Source organism: Acanthochromis polyacanthus, chromosome 3 (assembly GCF_021347895.1).
Source record: "Acanthochromis polyacanthus isolate Apoly-LR-REF ecotype Palm Island chromosome 3, KAUST_Apoly_ChrSc, whole genome shotgun sequence".
In the NCBI taxonomy this organism is placed as follows: Eukaryota; Metazoa; Chordata; class Actinopteri; family Pomacentridae; genus Acanthochromis; species Acanthochromis polyacanthus.
This window is the reverse complement of record NC_067115.1, coordinates 24,536,208-24,547,491: the sequence shown is the minus strand read 5'-3', so window position 1 is coordinate 24,547,491 and position 11,284 is coordinate 24,536,208. Positions and strand designations below refer to the sequence as shown.

General features: G+C 41.6%; 1 non-coding gene across 1 annotated transcript; it reads right to left on the bottom strand.

Annotated features, from left to right (window-relative positions):
• Window positions 1-5,738: 5,738 nt before the first annotated feature.
• trnas-cga (transfer RNA serine (anticodon CGA)) lies at window positions 5,739-5,820 on the bottom strand. The gene has a single exon. It is a non-coding gene; the product is annotated as a tRNA-Ser (tRNA).
• Between the last annotated feature and the right edge of the window lie 5,464 nt (window positions 5,821-11,284).

Here is an 11,284-nt window from a genome sequence, read left to right as displayed (position 1 = left end):
CAGATAAATTGTTACCGTTCTACCGTTTATTCTTGACCAGAATGAGTGAACCTTTGTCTTATTACTACTGATGCTCTGATTCACATTCATTCCACTCTGCATACTGATAGCAAGGTCCTTCTTCATACAACCAGAGTCATCTTTGTTAGCCAGAGCACAGCTCCACAACAGAAACTGGAGCTTATATTTGCTCAAGGGCTCCTGAGTGGTAATTTTTTGAGGAATTAGCAGTTGTTGTACATTTACTGGGCAGCCCACATTTCATCTAAATTGCTTGGAGTTGCTGCAACTGATTGCAGATATTCTCTTTTTACCATATTCAACACCTAATAATTAACTATTAGATGTGTTGTGTCAAAAAAACAGGAACTCAAAGAACTGGAACTAAACAGCTGTGTAACTCTAAGAAAACCACTGATCAGTGAAGCTAAATGGGAAAAAAGGCTTCAATTTGCTCAGTAGCATAAAGATTGGACTCTGGACCAATGAAAGAAGGTCATGTGGTCTGATGAGTCCAGATTTACTCTGTTCCAAAGTGATGGGGGCATCACGGTAAGAGAATCAGATGAAGTGATGAACTCATCATGTCTAGTGTCTACAAATCTGTGGGGGTTAGGGTTATGATCTGGGGTTGGTCAAGTTCAGCAACATTATGTTCCCCAAGAATGAGGTCAGCTGACTACCTGAATATACTGAATAACCAGGTCTTTCCATCAATGGAGATTTTTTCTTCCCTGATAGCATGGGCATGTTCCAAGATGATGATGCCAGGATTCATGGTGTTCACATTGTGAATGAGTGGATCAGGGAGCATGAGACGTCATTTTCACACATGGATTTAGCTCCACAGAGTCCAGACCCCCATTGAGAATCTTTGGGATGTTCTTGAGAAGACTTCATCTGATTCTCCCATCATTAATGTAAGGTCTTGGCAGAATATTAATCCAACTCTGGACAGAAATAAATGCTGTGACATTGCAGAAGCTTATCGAAATGATGCCACAGTGAATGTGTGTCATTCTCAGAGCTAACGGTGGTCTAATGAAATATTAGTGTTTGACTTTTTTGGATATGCAGTGTATATTAAATGAAATTGGACTATGAGCATCAAAATCAAAACAAACATGCAAATGATAAAATGGTGACCAATCAAAAGCTACATCTGGCACACGATTCAAATCAATGAAACTGTTGCAGTCTCTGCACTAAGGCAACAACATGCCTGGCGCTGTTAAACATGGGATGAGTGAAGCAAGAGTCAAGGTAAACAAAGCACTCTAATTGATGTCGAGGATACGTTGCTCAGAAAAGGCGGGAAGAAAAATTGTTGTCCCAAGTAGGGACGGAAACTGTAACCTCAGCGTTCGGAGAATCAAGAGAGCCAACAAGACATTTCTCCTGAACTACATGCAGGCTGGTATTATGTTTAGTGGACAGACAGATGCTTGTTACACACTGTGACAGTACTGAAGCCTGTAATTACCAAGAAGGTCCATTTATATTCATGGAGAAAAAAAACATGACGCAATAGGGCCTCTTGGCAGCCATGGAGCTCTGTAGAGATGTGCACTCTGAGTACAGCAAAAAAAAGCTTTGAGGTTATTACATTAACTTTATTATAATTGATGTGCTCACCATGTTTTTGTAGTCTGTTTGTTGTTGTAGCTGCTATTTGGATGATTATTGTTGGCTTTGTAGATAAATTTGATCCGTTTCTTCCATTTGCTTACACAGACACAAAGTTATTAAGGGCAATCTTGTTTATAGTGCTGCAACAGGTCAAACAGATAAAGCAGCTTTTGAGCATGATCTTTTGTGCGACAGAGGAGGCAGTTTTAATAATCAGAACCTCGGCTATAGCGTGTGATTCCAAACATGTATGTGGGTAATTGTCTATTTGTCCAGCTTTCACATTATTGTACTTCTAAAATGCAAAATATTTTTGCCAAAGTTTTCATTATCAATGGCTACTTTTTACAGTTACACTGACAGTCAATGAAGAGTTTGTAAAATTTACACTGATGCATCATTATGTATCACACAAGAAAAATCAGTCAGTGAATATGAATCACTGTAACGTCCTCTGAAGATGGCAGTCACTCAAACTGGGGCAACTGATTCATTTATGTCATCTTGTTTGAACTTCAGTGATGTCCTTGTTTTGTGATTTATTGCTGCTCTCCAGCAGTGCTGCCTCCACGTGGGGACTGAGGTGTACATAAATATCCCAAACCGCTGCTTTACAAAAGTTACTGAATGCAACAATAATGACAGATTCAGTGTGTGAAAGAGGGTTTGCTTTCTTTCCTTTTCCTCTTGTTCAGTATAGCTCTCTTGTGAATTCGGTCTCCAAATGAGCCGAGTCGAAGCAGAGCTTTGGCTTATTCATCCTTTCGGCTTTCATTCTGTCTTTGCTCAGGGACCAGTAGCGTCACCACCCATTGAGCGGTGCTAAGTGACCTTTTGAATGCTGACCTCCTTTTGAACACTGACCTCTGGCCAGGTTCAAAAATCACCACAGCAACATACTGTAGCCGGTCGGTCATCCGCAGGGCCTGCCTGGTTAACCGCTGCCCGACAAGCAGGATGTTTGTGTGTGTGACAGTAGAGAGAGTGAGGGAGTATCTGTGTGTGTTTTCTCAATGTGTATGACAGTGTAACGGGCGAGCTTTCTAAGTGTGACCCACATAAAAGGTCTCAATGAGCCTCAGGACACCCAACTTTCATGCCTTACATGCACCCACACACACACAAAGACACACACAGCCACACACACAATGGTGCTGGGTTCCCATGGCGACTGTGTTCCAGTGAGTGGGATTTTCCAGGCGGCGTCCGGAACAGCGGACACTCCACAGTTTGTCCTGGAAGTTTCTTTGATCTAAGTGGGCAGATCAGCCCAAAGGGAGGACAATTCCTGACCCTTTACACACACACACACACACACACACACACACACACACACACACACACACACACACACACACACACACACACACACACACACACACACACAGACACCCACACAGACACACACACACACACCCACCCACCTACACACACACACACACACGCACACACACACACACTTGTATTTCTATACTTGTGAGGATGACCATTTCCAAGATCTAAACCATCGCAACTACAGGCTTCCATTCCATCTTAAAGAAAATATATAACTGTATACTTCTTTGACTGAGCTTGACCATGATGGAAACACAACACTTACACAATAATAATTAGTAAACAGTCGCCTGATCACACATCCCACAGACACAAAGCGACATTATCGTTCATTACTCCACCAAGGAGGCAGAGTCTCGGCGGAGATATGTGACAATCGGCGTTGGTTTGTCTGTCTGTTTGCCACATTACTCAAAAACGGGCTAACGGATTTGAATGAAATTTTCAGGGAAGGTCGGAAATGAAACAAGGACCAACTGATTAGATTTTAGCAGTGATGCAGCTTATAGTCTGGATCCACGGATTTGATAAATATTTCTGAATCACTGCGAGATAGCAGCACAGCGTCACTGTAACTATGACAACAGGTGAATACTATGTCAGCTGTCTGCTGACGATCACATGATTGTGATCCTACTACAAATCCACCGTTGTGGACTTATCAGGACTTATCTGTCAGAAATGATACAGTGACTGAGCAGCCTTGGCTGAGTACTGCGCTCTCTGAGTGCTTTTCTTGTTGTTATTGTTGTGTTTCTTTCCATCTGATGAATCCAAAACCTCCTTTGCTGCTCTGCTGTGGTCTCCACCAACAGCTTAGCTGCTAAATACTGCAGCACGTGCACCAGCGAGCTGCTGAACTTGTTTGTCCACCTTGATATGCTGCGCAGGTAGAACATGGTCATAAGTCTTCTCAATAGCAAGTATTGATTTTAAAGTCACTACTACCGGAAAGGAACAGTGAGAAAGTAAAGACGTGGGTGGTAAAATAAAATGTCAGGAGACAACACTCTGTTGGTTTGTGACTGGAAGCCACGGTGTTCATATAGAAGTATTAAATAGTCCAGTTTTGGGAGGTCAAAATCCAAGTAGAAGTTTGACAAAGTGAGAACTTGACACAATATCCATTTTCCAAAAATGCATGAAACCTTCAGGTCTAACACTCAAATAGGTCTTCATAAAACTGAATCACATTCCATGCTGGTTACAATTGTCTTTATGATGTCGATAGAGAAAGGGTGGACTAGACACTGGTTGTAAACTGTCTGTCTCTCAGGCTGACTCAGACTCCAGATTTTATAGGACTGGCACTAAGAGTGACAGTGTGTTTGGTTGAAGACGTAATGAAAGTCAGTATGTTCCTACGTCGTCCTACTGACACATTTATTATCTGTCTGAAATCTGTGCTGAAAACTCAGACATGCAAGCATACAAGTCTAACTGAACTTCTCACCACACAAAGATCTCAGACAGAGAAGAGGAGAGGATTGCAGAGCACACACACACTGTACCAAAATGTTTTAGACATGATTTGAAGCATGACCGAGAGGAGACCAGAAAAATGTCAATGTCAAAAAATCATACTGTGATGTCATCATGTGATTACATTGCTTGAACATGATGTCTCCTTTGATGACATCACTTTTAAATAGATCACCAGAGGTTAGATTCTGGATAGTTTTCGAGGACTTCAACAGAGAACTCTCTTCGTAAGAACACTGATGACTGAAACGCTGCAATATTAGGATCGGAACCTTCCACATTCTGCAAGAACCAGGCAATGGTAACTAAAGAGGCATTCAAGGACATCCTTATGTCCCAGGAGGCCGAGTGAGAGATTCGTTGGTTCCTCCATGAAGAAGAGGTGACCACCAAGCTCTCCCAACTCCAAGAGAACAAAAGGATGAGTCTAGCCTAGCCGCGCTAGACAACCCACGGCAACAAATTTAATCCTCTGCCAGGGTTAGTTACCCTCCATAAGGCTCGAGGCTGGATACTCCTAAAACTGGCCGGACGAATCACCATGAAGTGTAGCGTCAGAAGGTGGGCGTAACTAAGTGACGACAGAGGCGCGACGATTCTGACAGAAACAACCGGCGCACAATAAACAGTTATCTTTCGACTCGGCTTTGGCCACAGCCCTTAAAGATTTGAAGCTAAATTCAACTTGAAAGATAAACAAAGGACGGCACTGAAGTGTTTCATTGAGAAGAAAGACGTATTTGGACTTATGCCGACGGGATATGGCAAATCCTTAATACACCAGTTGGCTCCGCTGGTTGGGAAGCTAATGGGACTTAGCCACAGTCCAGCGCTCTAGGAACTACGTCAGCCTATTCGTTGCACTGATTGATTGTATACCTACCCAATTGCTGCAGAGTGATTTGAAAGACAACCTTTTAGCCCGCCTCCCTCCCTGTCGAGCATTCCTAGACCCTTGTGTCTTAAGAGCTGGGTCTAGCGCACCTAGGCTAGGATGAGTCAGCTCATCACTGAGAAGGAGGCTCTAATTGCATAAGTCAAAGAGGAGAAGGCAAAGAAAGAAGAGATGAGAAAAAAGAAAAACGAGAAGTTAAGGAAAGAAGAGTTGAAGAAAGAAAACAGAGAAGCAGGAAAGAGGATTTATGTCCTTTTTCTGCTTCTTTTAACACCCTCCCTGCCCCTCTAATGTTAATCTTCAGACAGAAAAAGCTGCTTCTTTTCAACCTTCTTCATTCTGTGTGGGATTACTGCAGTTTCCACACACCTGGATTGATCAAGGCCAAACAAATTACCACTGTGAGCAGGATTTGAACCTGCGCGGGGAAACCCCATTGGATTTCGAGTCCAACACCTTAACCACTCGGCCATCACAGCTCACATGACAGTTCAACATGTCCAGATAAAGCCTCATTATTCAAGCCTCATTAGAGAGACAGTTTCTTCTTCTTCTATCAGGTTAGTTGGAGTCCTGTGTGGTCAGGTTTAGGCAAGTAGTAAAGTCAAGCTCCAAGCACCAGTTGTCACATTTTAAACCACAAAAACACCCTCAAAAAAGACACACAATTTCCCATACCTTAATCAAGTGCTTTCAATATTTTGTTTTTAAATTAAAAAATTATGAATCAATCAAAAACAGAATTCGAAGTTTCTTTAAAAAAATAAAAAATGTATTTACTGTTGCAAAGTGACGGTAGTGGGAGGTTGGTTTATGTTATGTCAGTGTTTCTATTCAGATTGTTTCATTAAGCTTGTCATTAATATTGCTGACAGCAATATCAGTTGAAGATCAACTGACCTAGACAAGGCAAATAACTTGTCATGTTACAGATAATTGTTCACTTTCAGAGGAAAACATTTCGATGGAGAAAAAAACCTGTCACCGTTATGATAATATCCTTGTAGAGCGTGTTGTTTCATTTGGTTTCGGAAGTTTACTGGCTACTGTAAAGACTTTACAACCAGCAATGCAACAAAGAGAAATGCAAACAGGCGAAGCAGTGAAACCAATTAAATCAGACAGCATGGTTTAGTGAGCAGTGGTGGCTCAGTGGTTGTGTCTCTGAATAGTAATCAGAAAGTCAGTGGTTCAAAACCCCAGGGCTGCCCAGAGACCTAAACCTTGTCTTATCACTGACCCTGAACTCTAACCCACACTGGAATTTCTGCACAAGTGTGTTGGTCTTTGCTCTTGATTAGTCCTTTCATATTTTAGGTGATAAATACAGAGGGCTGTGTCAGGAAGGATGTCCGACATAAAAACCTAAGTCAAATTAAAAATACTGGATCGGTCGATGGACATATACAGAGACGGGATAGTGAATATACTGGTAGAAGGGTGTTTAGGTTTGAAGTGACAGGCGGGATACCTAGAAGACCAAAGAGGAGGTTTATGAATGTATGAAAGAAGACATGAAGTTAGCTGTTGTGAGTGAAGAGGATGCAGAAGATAGGGTTAGATGGAAGCATATGATTTGCTGTGACATCCCCCGAAGAGAAAAGATTTTAGGTAATTTACATAATAAATAATTTACTGTGAATCGGTAAACACATACAGTACTATATCTATATCTATATATCTATCTATATATATATATCTATATATCTATCTATATATATATATATATATATATATAGATATAGATATAGATATAGATATATAGATATATTTTTACCATTGTTTAGTTTTGAAGAAAGATTACTGTTTTGTTACCTCCGCCAGGAGGTTATGTAATCACTGGAGTTTGTTTGTCTGTCTGTCAGTTTGTGTGTGTGTGTGTGTGTGTGTGTGTGTGTGTCTGTCTGTCTGTTAACAGCATAACTCAAAAAGTCATGGACGGATTTTCACCAAATCTTTACAGGATGTCCGGAAGAGCAAGAGTAAGAATCGATTAGATTTTGGAGGTGATCCGAATCACCGTCTGGATCCAGGAATTTTTTGAAGGTCGAAGGACAATTGCGAGATGACCGCCAGGCCATCTCTCAATTGGACAGACAGAGGTCGCTGCAACGATCCCGGGCGACGGCCGAATCCCCTGCGGCAGGTTCGGGCTTCCAGGACGAGTCGGGACCGACGAAACGTAGCGGCGGCGACGCGTGCGGTACCGTCACACGCGCGCGCAACGGTACCGTCACATGCGTGCGGCGGCGCCGCGTGCGTCGCTGCAACGATCCCGGGCGACGGCCGAATCCCCCGCGGCCGCTTCGGGCTGCCCCTGCGAGTCGGGACCGACGAAATGAAGTGGCGGCGACGCGTACGGTACCGTCACACGCGCACGCAACTGTACGTGCATGCGGCGGCGCCGCGTGCAAAACACTGTGCTGTTACACTGTACATGCATCTTATGCTTTCTGCACAAACTGTTGAAACTCAATACAATCCGTCCATGACTTTTTGAGTTATGCTGTTAACAGACAGACAGACAGACAGACAGATGACATGGTGAAGGTATGCGCTCTCCGAGTGCTTTTCTAGTTATCATTGTTTTTGTTCAACTTTTTGCCTAACTCTTGTGTTGTGTGAGCTAATTTGCTGTGTCTTAATGTTTCAGTCCAGTTCTTTGTTGTATCATTACTAGTCATATAAAGGGGTCCTCGGTTTACGACATCCTCGACCTACAGCATTTCATTGTTGTCGGAACTGGTTACATGGAACTAGTTGACGAGTGGAGCGGTTGAATGCGTCGTCACATGGCGCTATAAGACAGTTTTGTTTATATTCGCCGGTTGTACGCCACCTTGGATTGTGCTACACTCAATAACTTTTTGCCCTTCATTTTGGCTCCCAAGCTTAAGTCAGACTCTTCTGATGGCAGTGCTTCAAAGAAAAGGAAAGTCATCTCCATGAAAGTGAAATTAGATGTAATTAAACACTCAAGTAAAAATGGTGCAACATATTCTGTTAACTTCTTCTAAAATGACTCATACATGCATGAAAGTCATTGATATTCATGACTTTTCAGCAGAACTGATCAATGTCGTGATGCACGTAACGATGGAGTTCTGACTTATATCGAAAATCGACTTAAATCAAATCGTAGGAACAGAACTCCAACGTAAGTCGAGGACCCACTGTATCCACTAACATCAATTAGTTAAAGAAAATTTATCTCATAACTTCAGTTAAATGGTGTCACTTGGATAAAAACTGTTGGAATCATTTAGAAATAGTCATACATTAACAACTGTCTATAGTTTGTATTTGAATTGTTAAAATGCAGCAATAAAAAGGAAGACTGAAAGTAAAAGTTGTGTGTTACTTTATCCTTCCCCCTGTCTGAGTTCACAACCCCTGAAACTTGGGTTTGAGCTTCAGACGGCGTCACGGCTTTGAAAACTATTATTATTATGATTATTACTATAATTCAGGGTCAGATTCAGATAATCTCTACTAAAACAACACATTAGTGATTTCACAATTTCAAGTAAATTTATCTCACGTAATTTATCATTCATTATTTTCTCAGCTGGAAAAATGTTGCTGCATTTATTGGTATGTGGCCGGAGAAGGGGTGTGTTCAAATTACGGTGCTGGACTGGCACAGATCTCTTGTGTGTCATAACCTCGCTTTCTGTGTGAGGGGAAATTTCCTGTAACATTATCCTGAAATATGTGCTCGATGTCTGGGAATTGCTCTCAGAATGTCACAATTTGGGGTTTTTACAGACATAGATTCAGCACATAAATGTCAAATGATCAAAAGCTGAAAATATGAATGAGAGGTCACATCTATCTTTGCCTGTCTGTCTGCCTGTCTTACCCTCTGTCTGAGTTCTTTCTGAGAACGCTGGTTTCTTTTATTCTCCAAATGGTAATTTTCTCTCTACTGATTGACTGGCAAAGTTCTGGTGAAAGAGCCGCTTAACAGATATTCACCTGGAGGGATTGGGTGACAAACACACAAAGGCCAGTGCAGAAGTTATCTAGTACAACAGCACAATCTAGAAGAGTCAGTGATCTTAGAGAATATTACTAATCTGAGTTACATGCAAAGTGCTACACAAGCTGCAGACAGAAGCTAAGATCTTACCCACTTTATTCAATCTGCTTTTGATTATGAGAAAAAAAGTACTGTTAACATTTACACATATGCATTTCAGCCCTCTGAAAAGCAACTAATATGACATTTGACCGTTTCCTCAGGTTACAAGTACAGCAAGAAACAAGGCTGCTCAGTCGTATCATTTGTGACAGATAAGTCCCGACAAGTTTGCAGTGGAGTATTTGTAGTAGGATCGCAACCAGTGAAGTCAGCAGGCAGCTGTTGTAGCATTCACTTGTTGTCCTGTCGCTGTCTCATAATGATACAGAAATTTTTAACAAATTGGTGGATACAGACTATAAGCTGCATCACTGCCCAAAATCTAATCAGTTGTTCCTTGTGTCATTTCAGACGTTCCCTGTAAATTTCATCCAAATCCATTATTCCATTTTTGAGTAATGTTGCGCACAGACAGACTAACAGATGGACAAATGTACGCCAGTTGTCACATAACTCCTTCCTTGGCGGAGTAATACAACTTATTCCATCATGTTCATTTGTTTTATTGTAAAGTGACTGTAAAAACATTGCTTAAAAGCATGTAATGTGAACTGACCATTAAAGCTTGCAATTTGAATGTTTCACATCTTTTTGCTTGTGATTTGTAGGGCTGGCCCAAATAACAATTTCTAGTCTCTAGGTCTCTTGGATCGGATTGCAACATTTGACATTTGGCGCGGGGGGACATCTGAATCTTCAGATCTCAAAATAAATATTTGGATATCACCGTAACGACCGAACATTTGGATATTCGGGTCCAGCACCAGTGATTTGAACTTAAATTTTGCTCTAAAACCGATGCAATAAATACCCATAAAATGGCACCACATTATGTTGCGTTATTTTTGTCAAGGTAACCCTCTAAACCTACATCTGTTGAAAACATCTGCATAGTTATGCCATTTATGAGATCGAGAAACTTTAGAAATAGAAACAAAGATCAGACTTTTAACTTTCCAACAGACCTTGAACTATTCAAGCATGAGGTGGTGTTCTATTAAAAAAAACTACTTAAAATTGTGATATTTCAGGAACATCATTACAATTCACCCATCTCATTTATTATTCCATCAAGGAGGTGGAGCCTCAGTGGAGCAATGTGACGATCAGCATTGGTTTGTCTGTCTGTCTGTCTGTTACTAACATTACTCAAAAACGGACTAACGAATTTGGATGAAATTTTCAGGGAAGGTCAGAAATGACACGAGGACAAAGTGGTTAGATTTTGGCAGTGATGCGGCTTATAGTCTGGAATCGCGGATTTGTTAAAGATTTCTCAATTATTGCGAGATAGCAGCACAGTGTCACTGTAACTATGACAACAAGTGAACACTACGTCAGCTGCCTGCTGACAATCACATGACTGTGATTCTACTACAGATTGACCGCTGCTGAGTTACCAGGACTTATCCGTTGGAAATGGTACGACTGAGCAGCCTTGGAGGAGCTCTGCGCTCTCCGAGTGCTTTTCTTGTCTACACTGTCATGGCAGGGAAAAATAGCACTTGATTAAATTGTGGGGGTGTTTCTGAGTCCCATCAATTCCTGCTGCCCGCTACATATATAGGTCATGCGATTTGGTATCCGTACATAACGTACACATGCAGAACACACGCTTGTGATCAGCGCAAGGTCATTTTGTTTGTGGGTACATCTATATTAAATGGGCACATTCTATGTTGCTGTGATTTCTGCCACAATTTTTTCAAGATTTCAACTGTCGGAAATTGTGCAACGACTGAGCAGCCTTGGCGGGGTACTGTGCTCTTGGAGTGCTTTACTTGTTTAGAAATGTTGTC